At 45.1% G+C, this 11,757-nt stretch overlaps 1 pseudogene; it reads left to right on the top strand.

Annotated features, from left to right (window-relative positions):
• The first annotated feature begins 714 nt into the window (after window positions 1-714).
• LOC147892787 (berberine bridge enzyme-like D-2 pseudogene) lies at window positions 715-5,489 on the top strand (annotated as a pseudogene).
• The last annotated feature ends 6,268 nt before the right edge of the window (window positions 5,490-11,757 follow it).

The raw sequence follows: 11,757 nt of genomic DNA on the forward strand, positions 1-11,757 counted from the left end.
TCACATACATTTCGAGGTCCTCGTTGCTCAATATGAGGCCACGCATTTGGCATTCGACAAAGTAGGATCCAGCTGTGTTGGCAGGTGATATGAGCTCTGTTTCATTCCTGAAGCTGAGTTTTCACAAGAGCATGTTGTAGAAGTACCTCTCTGGTTGATGTCCAGGGTGGTAGTCAGTGAATCTGACTACTCGCTCACATTTTGCGATCCTGTTGCCTAAGAGGTCAAGACCAACCATTCCACGTTGCGTTTCCTTGGGCTTTTGGATCACATATTGCCTATGGTAATCGTAGAATGTGCTATCCTCGATGACGCTCGGTCTCCCATAGTATAAGTCGACCGGGTGCAGGGTGACGTTGTTGTTTCATGAGATGATGCGTTGTCTTAGAGATGGTGGCAAGGAGTCGACATAGTGAAGGGTCTCGCACCTTGTGATTGTTGGTATCTGCATGCAGTTTAGCACGGCCTCTGTTGGAGAGGTTGGTTTTGATAGGAGGCTCGCGGCGATGAGTTTCAGCTTTACTTCGTCGAGATGTTGCAACCCCAAACGTGAGGCGTCTTCTGAACGGATGTTCATTTGCCCATTGGTTCAGATTTCATCACGTACTTGAGGAGGTAGTGAGAGATTGAAGAGTTTGTCACCCGCTGTATGTTCATGTGTGCACCCCACAACAGTAACACGGAAGGGTGGTAAGGAACGACGTTTCAGTGCTCATGTCCCGGCCGGTAATACAACCAATGTTGCGTCAGAGGGTCGAGGATGGGTTCATATTCTGGCTGTGTTGCGAAAGGGAAGCCGTGCTTGCAACTGTGGTGTGACGGTCCGACGTAGCACGCTTTCCTGCATACGTGCAACTGCTTCCTGAGAACTAGTTCTCGCAGCCTTGTGTTTCGAGGATCCAAGGCCTCATTCCTGGGGACGTAAGCCACAATCTCATTTGCAATTCGCTGACGGTCATCATGGTGGACCCACAATATGACATGGGCGTGTAGGGAGCCCCTGTTTTGTATCTCATAACGAATGACAAGGTGTTGTATTCGGCCAAGTAGACCGTTGGATGAAAGCAAACACTTGCGCATGAACATGTGGAAGCATGCGTGGAAAAGTGCCATGCATTCAACAGGACAGTCCTTCCAAGTGAATTGCGCATTATAATGTGTTGTGATGCTCTCGATCACATTAATTTCTTGCCACCATGTATCGGTGACCTTGTCTGCAGTGAATGTCAGAAAGAAATCTGGGAGGCCCCAAGCATCGACCATCGTTATGAGGTCCTTCAGTTGCCATCGATGCCACGATGGGGACCCCCGCATTGTTGATGGCATGCTGTAGCAAAGCACGTGTCTCGTTGCGTCTTCATCAGTCGTGGCAGGGTTGGCTTTCCTATATTGGTCAATGTCTCGTTGCAGGCATGTAGAGTTGCTTGAATTGGCAATCATCACTGCCTATTTTAACTAGAACATGATCAACAAGTATGGCTTGTAGAGTGTGTAGATAGAGAATAAGGTGCATATTCTCATTTTCACATAGTTGCTGAACTGTATGCAGCCATCATAGTAGCCCCGTCTGAAAGGGAATAGGAAGGGGAACACTAGAGCGTGTAGATAGAGAATAAGGTGCATATTCTCATTTTCACATAGTTGCTGAACTGTATGCAGCCATCATAGTAGCCCCATCCAAAAGGGAATAGGAAGGGGAACACTGCTGACTCCATGGTTATGTCAACGCACGCACTGCCAGCTGCTGCTACTCCATCGACGTGGAATGAAACGACCCTCTCTAAAAGCATTTCTGTACCCCGTAGCTGTATGGAGGCAAACTCATGCTTGTCCCTTGCATCAAAGGCGTGACGGTTCGTGGGTTCCACCATGTTTTGCAAAAGCAGGAGCTCAGGCTGAGATTTCGCTATTGACATTAACTCAAAGGGAGCTGTCTCATCGTGTAGTTCCAAGATACCTACAATGGCTTGAGGACTCAAGATGCACATACCCATCTTGATGTCCGCACGCTCTGCTAAAGAATTGTACTTGCACAATATTGGATTGTTCTCGATGTTGTATGCGAGCACACCTGACAGCTCGTTCGTCACGATTTCTTGAGCCGAGCTTAGTGGGACGTTTCGCCAAGATATCAGAGGATTGTCTAGAAGTGACCTTCGATCGAGTGTGCCACGAGCAATCGCATTTGCAGTCGTGGTAACTGAAATGGATATATCTATGATGCTTAGCAATTGCGTGTGGAGGTGGTTTGTTTTAAGCAACTGCCGAGAGTACTGTGGCATCAACCGCACAATGTATCTGCTCCACTGGGCATCTCGTGTGCAGCTTTGGCATTTCCAGTAAGTCACTTGCATGCCCATATTCTCGTAGGCATCCAAAAGTATCATGTTTCCGAGTGCGGCGCTGTGGCTCGAGATGCCTATGCCTTGCGAAGAAACGATCCTTTGGTTTGCAGACAGTAGCGTGGTTATGCCACAGGCACCGCAGATTTGAAGGCTAGAGAAAATAGCCGCACAATTACTAACCCATTGCTTGTATCTATCTACGATGGTCAACCACGATGACGTAGCTGGCCTCAAGGACATCTTTCTTGATGTTATATCAAGTTGAATAGCTCAACCTCTAGCTGCTCTGAGCGTTGATGAATGGTCATGTTCGAAGGAGTTTCTGGTGGTCATTTCTACATTGTGACATGAATCGATGTCTTATGTTCGGGTTTAAACACCTACAGGGATTAATAATAAAAACCATTCGAAACTTTGCTACAATTTCACTCACGTGGTTTTGTCTAAACGCAACAGGAAAAGTAAAATGGACTGAACCTCTATCTTTAGAAGGTGAAAGAATTGATAAAATAACTTGAATCAAGCAAATACATTTTGTTGTGCGTACCTTTAGGAGAAGACACTCGTTTGGAGGCTGCAAACATCTCGAAAACAGAAGTGTTGCAGACATGATTAGTATGTTGGTCGAACCAAGCAAATGTAATGTTCCCTTGCGGAAACAAAATGTGCGAAGAAGTGTGCGTGCTCAAGATGAGGTGTAAAAAAAAAAAACCATACGTAATGTATGGTGGAGAGCCGGCACATGTCTCTCCAAAAATTATATATCATAGGGGAACGTGCCATCCCCCCGTTTCGAATAGTCACCTCCAGTGTTGGAGGTGTAGCGCATTAATGCGGACCAGAGCAACAGACGGTGTAGAAACATTTCAGAATTGAAATGACCGTACATTCTACTTACGTGGAGTATCCTTTGTGACGTCCACAACTCGACGAGAAGTCGCCTATTTCTTTGATGGAATGTTGGAATCTGAAAAATAATCATGATTAGTCAATATGCATTCCTCATGTTCTGCATGTTTGGATATGTTGGTTAGCATATGTGCAATTTCCTAAAGATGATAAATTCAAGCACAAAAGCTGTACACAATCCAACGATCAAAGATGTTCAAACCATCAAGGTAATCATCTTCACACATCTTCGAGCAGTTGTAGTTACAATTTTTTCCTTTGCAAGATTCCAAAAAATTACGACTATGGAAATATAAAAGTGCGTATAAATAACATCTTATTATATCTAAAATGATTCACTATGTCCATGATCTTATGAGTTGGCAATAGTTATCATTGACATTTTTGCAAACTTTGATCAGATCACAACAATTATTGATGTTTGCATCCCATCCGCCTCCAAACTATTTTATTGTGTAGTCTACCAATGGTAGCAACTCAAAGTGTCCATGTTACGTAAGCCACAAGGAGTGCTGCTAAGTCATGGATAATCTCAAAATGCTAACATGAAGTGATAATGTCAATTGCCTCATAGTAGCAGACAACAAAATCGAACCCGTTGCTGGGGAAGAGAATCAATATATCGCATATGTCGCTTATCCTTTGGATCTATTTGAAGAGGGTTCTGTCACCAATATGTTCACTTCCATTGTAGGTAACATATTTGGATTTAAAGCCCCACGAGCTCTACGTTTGGAGGATCTAAGAATTCGTCTGTTTCACCTATATTTATAGGTTTTGCCTTGGCTTTTTACGCAGCTTTTCAAAAGCTTTCAAAGCTTTTGGGCTTTCAGAATTTAAAAAATCTAAGGGTGTATATTGTGCCATGTGGAAGCACAGGATTTCAGAATTTGAAAAAACGTCCTAGTGCTGGCCAAGTAAAGATTGGAAAGAATACCATCCTCGAGATGTTCTTACAATAGATTGGAAAGAATGTAATCGTTCATATGTTCATAGAGAGCCAACTTTGTGGTCATCGACCTGATAAACCTGCAATCCGTTGAGATTGATTTAGAGTCCAGGACAGCATGGACTGAAGCTGGAATTACGCTGGGGCAGCTCTACTATTCGATATCACAAAGGACCTCCGACTTAGGATTTCCCGCCGGTGTCTGTCCCACTGTCGGAGCCGGTGGACACATAAGCGCAGGGGGATACAGTTTCCTCTCTCGAATGTATGGCCTTGCTGCAGATAAGGTGATTGATGCATTCCTTGTGGATGCCAACGGTGACCTCCTAGACCGGCAGAGCATGGGGGAGGACCATTTCTGGGCTATCCGTGGTGGCGGAGGAGGAACCTGGGGAATTGTCGTTGCCTGGAGAATCCGTCTCGTTCCAGTTACTCCAAGAGTGACGGCATTTAATGTGTGGAGAACCGATAGGGAGGAGCTCAATGAACTGATCTTCAGATGGCAGACAGTGGCTCCTCTAACCGCACCTGAGAACATCCAGATTGTAGTGTATCTGTACGGGGGTGGCACCGTCGAAGGAAACCTCGGTGCTCTGTTCTATGGGTATCATTTGGGGCCTCTGAATGAGACTCTTGCACTAATGAACGATATATTTCCTGAGCTTGAGCTCACGGCTGGGGACTGCGTGGAAGGGACCTGGATAGAAGCAGTGGCCAACGTAGGACGTGTAAACAGCCCGAGCAGACTGGCAGATAGATTCAACACGGCGAAGAATTTTTTCAAAGCCAAATCTGATTACGTGCAACTTCCCATTCCGAGAGAAGGATGGGCAGGAGCCTTTGACTTCCAAAAGCAAGCTTGGGAAGCTTGCTTTTGGAACCGTATGGAGGGATGATGGCGAGAATACCTGCAGATAGCATCGCTTTCCCACACAGAGCTGGGAACTTGTTCGTCATACAATATCATGCAGATTGGACAAACGATACAGGATCGCCAGAACAGTTCCTCCTCCCTTGGACGAAAAGATTATACAACTACATGGCTACATATGTATCGCAGAATCCAAGGCAAGCGTATGCTGGCTACTTGGATCTTGACCTGGGCACAAATTTGGGGCCAAAGCTATTTTTCTCAGAACTTCTATCGTTTGGCAGAAATTAAGAGCCGTGTGGATCCGAACAATGTGTTTCGCCACCCTCAAAGCATCCCACTGCTGGAAAATTATAATCCTCAGGTGGAGAATTCTTTGCTACCGCCTCATAGCAACTTGGTAATTTCAGTCTGAGGTTTGGCTATGAATATATCTTCCTGTTGCTCCGATCCCTCTATTTTCTCGCACTCGACTCTCGGTCCTCTCAATGTTTCAGTTGTCTTCTTCATATCAAGACTCGAATCGCTGATGTTATGTTCACGTGATTTCTAATATCTGAGCTCCTGTATAGTTTGAATTTGTAGTTCAAGATGTAACATGGCAAAGTCTATCGTCTCGCTACATGGAAGTACGATCTAAACCAACGATGTAACATTTGCGCTTCGCGTTGTCAAGGTAGACTAGGCAGTTCTGTGGACTTGATTTAATGTTATAGTCTAAGCATGCTTTCCTGAGGAACATCGTGGGGCATTCCACGGGATGCACATTCGGACTATGCTCACGTGACATTTAAGAGAGGAGGAACTTTCCTAGATGTTCAGTCCCTATGGGTGAAAATGCCTTTTTGGCCTGCCCCATGGGTCCCTAGGGAATAGGCTATAGTGAGGACATCAATTTTTTTTTAAAAGGGAAAATTCTGAGATTTGAGGAATTAAACATTTTGGCATTATGACTGTTCAATTTCTTGGCTGAACATGATTAGCACGTGAAGGTTTTTTGGTGGAGCAAAATATGTGCTATGGCGGTGCTTGTGATGGGCATTGTGTGCAGCGAGAATCCATTCGCATCTTCCTCTTTTAAAAATTTGCGTGCATGCTTGAGTCGATAGAAATGCCTATGAGGACTTGGCACAGTGTTCCAAGAGTCATCCATCAGTCCCTACCATCAGAGCGTTTTAGGGTAAGCCTAGTGAATATTATTCACCTTGTTTTTTTCCTTTTGGATTTTCAACCATGGGCCTTAATGTTGGCCACTCACACGTGGCCCAAAACCTAAAAATCTAATCGACTAGAGCGAGGTCCCACTCCCAATCCCTCCTAGCCATGTTACCTCTCTCTCCTCAAAAGGGCTAATCGTTTATATACCCTCGTATATACCATGTACATTGATAGCCTTGCATGCTTATGGAATTTGTATACATGATCTTCGTGTCATCTGCATGCTACACATTAGGGGAGAATTGGGGTCTCAAAAGGGCCTCCAATTAGTGTTTCCTAATTTCAAGAGATTAGAGAGTGATTTGAGGTATACCAATGAGAGTGCTAAAAGGTGTGAGGCAATGGTATGTTGAGGTGGAGGGTGGGCAGGCCTGCAGAGAGCCCCTATTGGTTGCTCCCCTTACATTAGGGACCACCGAAACCATCCCCCCCCTCTTAACCCATGTTTGACCCTCCTACCAGGTGCACCTCCCCCACATGAGCCCAAAACTGCCTTCAATGGGATGGTAGGGCCCTTTTGGTGAATTTTTCTTCTCCCCTCCCTCTTTCTAGGGCCTCTTCCCCCCACTGTTTTGGTCCAGCCTACCAAATCAGTCCATTTAAACCAAATCCCATGCATTTTTTCTCTTCCCCCTCTTTCTCTACTCCCTCCTACTTTGGCCTGCTTGCTACACCTCCTCTCTCTCTCTCTCTCTCTCTCTCTCTCTCTCTCTCTCTCTATCTCTATCTCCCTCTCTTGTGCCTCTGTTGGAGCTGCTCTGTCCCTCTCCTTCTCCCTCTCATGTGCCTCTGTTGCTGTTGCTCTGTCTCTCTCCTTCTCCCTATTTTGTGCCTGTGTTGGAGCTGCTCTGTCCCTCTCCTTCTCCCTCTCCTGTCCTTTTCTTGTTGCTACTTTGTCCCTCTCCTTCTCCCTCTTTTGTGCCTCTATTGGAGTTGCATTGCCCTATGTAGGAGTCCCATTCTTGCTGTTGCAACCTCTACAAGCATGGTGAGGAGCAAGGCTACAAGACCACACAATGATGCGACCTCTTGTGTCTTCCACAACACCAAAAATGCATTGGATGAGTGGATCCCTTGCACCTACAGCTTAAATGACTAGATAGTGATATAAGGATCGGCCAAAGGTCCACATAAGCTTCCCAAGAGCAAGAAAGGTGACATCTTGCATGAGTGGAAGGGGTGCATCTTAAAGTTCAAGTTTGGGAAGAAAGAATGGCTTGCAAAAGTACAACATGTTTACATGGGAAAAGATATGTGGCTTCCTCCATCATTCTATCAATCTAGGATACCATCACACTGTGAGCCTTTCTTCTATGTACATTTTTCACCTATAAGTATAATGAGTCTATTTGGAAATTTTGTGTTTGGTTTCTAAGAGCTCTTATTCATGATGGCGGATGTTTTCCCTTTGGACTTCGAGAAGTGGGAACCAGTTGAATCATTCATAGGGAAGTTCACTGCGATTCATGAGGATTTAGGTGAGCAAATGCATGCCGAGGAGAAGTTGGACTCCTTGCAAATGAAGAATGTGTATTGGTATAATGCAACATACATCACTCCAATGACATCATCAAGCTATGGCGGTCTGTAAACCATTGCACCACCACAACTTCAAGACGTGGATTGCAATAATGTGGACTCGAGGACATTGCACTCGTACAAGGACAAGATTGCAAAGGATGTGGGCATGGCCATGAAGTTTACATTTGAATCCAAATGGGCAAGGTTATCTTGGTTTATGCCTCTCCACGTTTTTGCTTCTTTATTTCAGAATATACATATGCATAGAATAAAAACTATGTGGTCCTGCAAGCGTGTAGATGAAAATGCTCTTGAAGATTTACTTGGGATGAATTGGGGAACCAGGTCAGGCGACCAAAAGGGTGATGTGTTTCAATGTCATGCATGTAAAGACAATGTGGTTATTAGATACCATTTGTCATGCCAAATGTTGTATTTGTTAGATATCAATGCTCCACTCTCGTGTAACTACACGACGGGAACTAGCTAACTCTACTTGTAAGCCCCCCATATGAGGAGAAGGCATTTGAGTAGCTCGGTTATCTGGTAGGTCCTATTTTGGACACCAGATGAGGGCTATGTGTGGCCTGATGGCTAGACGGCTTCAGATAGAGTTAGCACAATGTTCCAAGAGTCATCCATGAGTCCCTACCATCAAAGCATTTTAGGGCAAGCCTAGTGAATCTTTTTTTTTCCTTTTGGATTTTCAACCATGGGCCTTAATGTTGGCCACTCACACGTGGCCCAAAACCTAAAAATCTAACCGAGTAGAGCCGAGGTCCCACTCCCACTCCCTCCTAGCCACGTTGCCTCTCTCTCCTCAAAAGGGCTAATGGGATGTGAGAGAGGCTTTAGTACCATCTTTTATATATCCCTGTATATACCATGTACATTGATAGCCTTGCATGCTTGTACATTGATATCCTTGCATGCTTATGGAATTTGTATGCATGATCTTCATGTCATCTACATGCTACACATTAGGGGAGAATTGGGTTCTCAAAAGGGCCTCCAATTAGTGTTTCCTAATTTCAAGAGATTAGAGAGTGATTTGAGGTGTACCAATGAGAGTGCTAGAAGGTGTGAGGCAATTGTATGTTGAGGTGGAGGGTGGGCAGGCCTGCAGAGAGCCCCTATTGGTTGCTCCCCTTACATTAGGGACCACCCAAACCATCCTCCCCCCTCTTAACCCATGTTTGACCCTCCTACCACGTGCACCTCCCCCACATGAGCCCAAAACTGCCTTCAATGGGATGGTAGGGCCCTTTTGGTGAAATTTTCTTCTCCCCTCCCTCTTTCTAGGGCCTCTTCCCCCCACCGTTCTATCCAGCCTACCAAATCACTCCATTTGAACCAAATTCCACACATTTTTTCTCTTCCCCCTCTTTCTTTGCTCCCTCCTACTTTGGCCTACTTGCTACAGCTTCTCTCTCTCTCTCTCTCTCTCTCTCTCTCTCTCTCTCTCTCTCTCTCTCTATCTCTATCTCCCTCTCCTCTGCCTCTGTTCGAGCTGCTCTATCCCTCTCCTTCTCTCTCTCATGTGCCTCTGTTGCTGTTGCTCTGTCTCTCTCCTTCTCCCTATTTTGTGCCTCTGTTCGAGCTGCTCTATCCCTCTCCTTCTCCCTCTCCTGTCCCTTTGTTGCTGCTACTTTGTCCCTCTCCTTCTCCCTCTTTTGTGCCTCTGTTGGAGTTGCATTGCCCTATGTAGGAGTCCCATTCTTGCTGTTGCAACCACTACAAGCATGGTGAGGAGCAAGGCTACAAGACCACACAATGATGCGACCTCTTGTGTCTTCCACAACACCAAAAATTCATTGGATGAGTGGATCACTTGCACCTACAGCTTAAATGACTAGATAGTGATGTAAGGATTGGCCAAAGGTCCACATAAGCTTCCCAAGAGCAAGAAAGGTAACATCTTGCATGAGTGGAAGGGGTGCATCTTAAAGTTCAAGTTTGGGAAGAAAGAATGGCTTGCAAAAGTACAACATGTTTACATGGGAAAAGATATGTGGCTTCCTCCATTATTCAATCAATCTAGGATACCATCACACTGTGAGCCTTTCTTCTATGTACATTTTTCACCTATACGTGTAATGAGTCTATTTGGAAATTTTGTGTTTGGTTTCTAAGAGCTCTTATTCATGATGGCAGATGTTTTCCCTTTGGACTTCGAGAAGTGGGAACCAGTTGAATCATTCATAGGCAAGTTCACTACGATTCATGAGGATTTAGGTAAGCAAATGCATGCGGAGGAGAAGTTGGACTCCTTGCAAATGAGGAAGTGTATTGGTATAATGCAACATACATCACTCCAACGACATCATCAAGCTATGGCGGTCTGTAAACCATTGCACTACCACAACTTCAAGATGTGGATTGCAATAATGTGGACTCGAGGACATTGCACTCGTACAAGGACAAGATTGCAAAAGATGTGGGCATGGCCATGAAGTTTACATTTGAATCCAAATGGGCAAGGTTATCTTGGTTTATGCCTGTGCACATTTTTGCTTCTTTATTTCAGAATATACATATGCATAGAACAAAAACTATGTGGTCCTGCAAGCGTGTAGATGAAAATGCTCTTGAGGATTTACTTGGGATGAATTGGGGAACCAGGTCAGGCGACCAAAAGGGTGATGTGTTTCAATGTCATGCATGTAAAGACAATGTGGTTATTAGATACCATTTGTCATGCCAAATGTTGTATTTGTTAGATATCAATGCTCCACTCTCGTGTAACTACACGGGAACCAGCTAACTCTACTTGTAAGCCCCCCATATGAGGAGAAGGCATTTGAGTAGCTCGTTTATCTGGTAGGTCCTAGTTTAGACACCAGATGGGGGCTATGTGTGGCTTGATGGCTAGACGGCTTCAGATAGAGTTAGCACAGTGCCAACTAGGCTACATGCAAGTGTGAGAAGGCATCCCATGACTGACCGCACTGAGGGTAGACAGAGCATTTCTTGGGGTAGCCCACTCTCGGGCTGCGGGGCCCGTTTGGAGCCCTAGATGACCCCGGATGGCTCTGGGCTGAACGGACACCATAGGTTAGTTGCTCTATTCGATGCCATGGTTCAAATGTGTGGTTGGTGGCCTATTTCAGGACCAACCTCCAGTCAGTCGTTTTGGGCCGACTGGGTTGGTCTCCGAATTGGGTCTAACCGACTATGACTGGTGGCTATATAAGAGCAAGCCCGTAAAGCCCATTATCATCACTTGTTACAGCAACCCTGATTCCTTAGCATCGAGCCTCTGTCCTCTACTGTTTCCAGCATGCCATCGAAGCTTCTCACACAGGAGCGCATGGCTGGAAGGCAACGCCATCTATTGTATCAGTTTTACAGTAATCAAATCTTTGATTCTCCATACTATCTGCTTTTCTCTCTTGCATACGAGATCCTGTTATCCATTGAGCACAGACGTTGTATTGTTTTCTTACATGGTATCAAAGCTTGGGCTCTAGCAAGAAGATTAGGTAGTGTGTTTTTGTTTGCGAGTAGATTATGAGAGATGGCCTAGTTCGCAAGACTGTGAATCCCACCATTCGACGAAAGTGAAAAGTTTGACAACACTAACTATCCACTCTGGAAGCTCAAGATGAAGATCCTAAGTGCATACAAGTTTTGGGATACTACTACTGGGATGGATGTGAAGCCGGTTGCGAGATTGGATCCAGCTAAAGCAGGACAATAGATAGTACCAACTGCAGATCAAATTCTCGCATGGACAAGAAGAAATGCAGATGCACTGTGTTCTATTGTCTGCAGTGTAAGTGATTCTATCATGGCGTTAATTCAACATGTCACCACAGTGGAGAAGGCATGGACGATCTTGAAAAATCAGTACGAGACCACGAATCAGATGCAAATTCAGAATCTGGAGACTCAACTCACGAATGAGAAACTATTTGAGTGTGAAATAGAAGAGAAGTTCATCA

The sequence above is a fragment of the Dipteris shenzhenensis genome, chromosome 16, assembly GCF_047967505.1.
Source record: "Dipteris shenzhenensis isolate YYH24624 ecotype China chromosome 16, Dip_SZ_1.0, whole genome shotgun sequence".
Classification (NCBI taxonomy): Eukaryota; Viridiplantae; Streptophyta; class Polypodiopsida; order Gleicheniales; family Dipteridaceae; genus Dipteris; species Dipteris shenzhenensis.